Below are 1,528 nucleotides of genomic sequence, written 5' to 3' on the forward strand. Positions count from 1 at the left end.
GCGCGCCCCGCCCCGACACAACTTCCCTCCAATCGGCTCGCCCCGGCCCGCCCCGCGCCCGCCCCCAGCCCCCCCCCCCCCGCCCTCGTCCCGCCCCCCCCCCACCCCCCCCCCGCCACGCCACGCCCCCACGCCCCTGACCCGTTCGTCTCTGCCACCCCAGCCAGGCCCACCGCCACCCCGGCCCCCACCCCGCCCCGCAGCTCCCCACCTTGTCCCGCGCGCCCCTGGGTGCCGCGGCGCCCACCCCATACCTGCACCTACCGTGCCTGAGCATTCCTGGTACCCCCAGCGCTGGCCCTGGTCGAGCCCATGGTCGCCTGACCTCGGGCCAGCCCCGACCGCAGCTAGGCCATCCCTGGTTGCCCGGGAGGGGCGGACGGGATGGCCGCAGGGCTCCCTCGAGGCCCAGGTCCCCGGGGAGCCCCTGGGAGCAGTGAAGAGATCCAAGACCCAGCTCCCGTCCCAAGTGGTTCTGGCAGAAGGGAACAGATCTCTGGTGAAGTGGGGCACAGAGGTTCTGCCCCGTGCCCAGGGTCATGGTGGCATCCCTGACCAAAGGCAGGTATGCCCACCTGGGGCTTCAGGCCTGCCACTATGATGGTAACCCCAAGGACATTAACAAGACTAATAGAGACCAACACACATCACGACTTCTTTAATCCTCAGAGGCAGGCAGGGGCCTCGCTGTCACCTGACACAGGTGAGGAAGTGGAAGCACAGAGAAGGCAGGTAATTCGCCCAAGATTTCCCCATGGGCAGTCAGCAGGGCCTGAACATGCAGGACTGAAACTGTGCTTTGGAAGCCTGCTTTACTGTGTCCTTTTTGCACACTGCCCCCACCCCGCCCCCTCCCCAATAGCCCTGGCCTGCTCAGCATCTGCCTACTCAGATGCCTACCCCCCTTCACCCTCCAGGGCTTCCTCCCCATCCTTTCTGATCTGAGGAGGGGGCCAGGCTCTCCTCGGCTTCCCCTCCACTGTCACTTCACTGGAACGGACAATCATCATTTTAAAATACAACTGTGATCTTGCTGTGGTTCCATAATGCCTTCATCATAAACCCCACAAGCCTTAAGGCCCTGGATGCCTGGGTCCTAACCACATCCCCTTCCCCCACAAACTCTGGCCAAATAATACCCCCAACACACACACATACACACCTGCCCCCATGCAGGAGCCTTTTAGTCCCCTCTTCCCATGCTACTCCATCAGGAACCCTGACTGGAACAGCTTCTCTCTGCTCAGGAGTCCCCTCTTCCAGGAAGCCTTCCAGGAAAGACTGAAACTGCAGAGGCCTTGCAGAGGAACATTCCCAAGGCAGAGGAGAGCTGGGTGAGGGAGTGTCAACAGTCAGGGTTTGGGGCCTATCAAGGCCCAGAATGCCCACCCTTCCCAAGCAAGTAAGAAGGCAGGGTCCCAAATCCTGTCTCCAGACTAGTGTAGGCACTTCGTGGATGGGTAGAGGCGAGCCCAGCCCAGCCTTGTCCTGTCTGTACCCTGAGTGAGGGCCCAAAGGCAGACCTTTT

This window comes from Enhydra lutris, unplaced genomic scaffold, assembly GCF_002288905.1.
Source record: "Enhydra lutris kenyoni isolate GAN:26980312 unplaced genomic scaffold, ASM228890v2 scaffoldscaffold21, whole genome shotgun sequence".
NCBI classification, from domain to species: domain Eukaryota; kingdom Metazoa; phylum Chordata; class Mammalia; order Carnivora; family Mustelidae; genus Enhydra; species Enhydra lutris.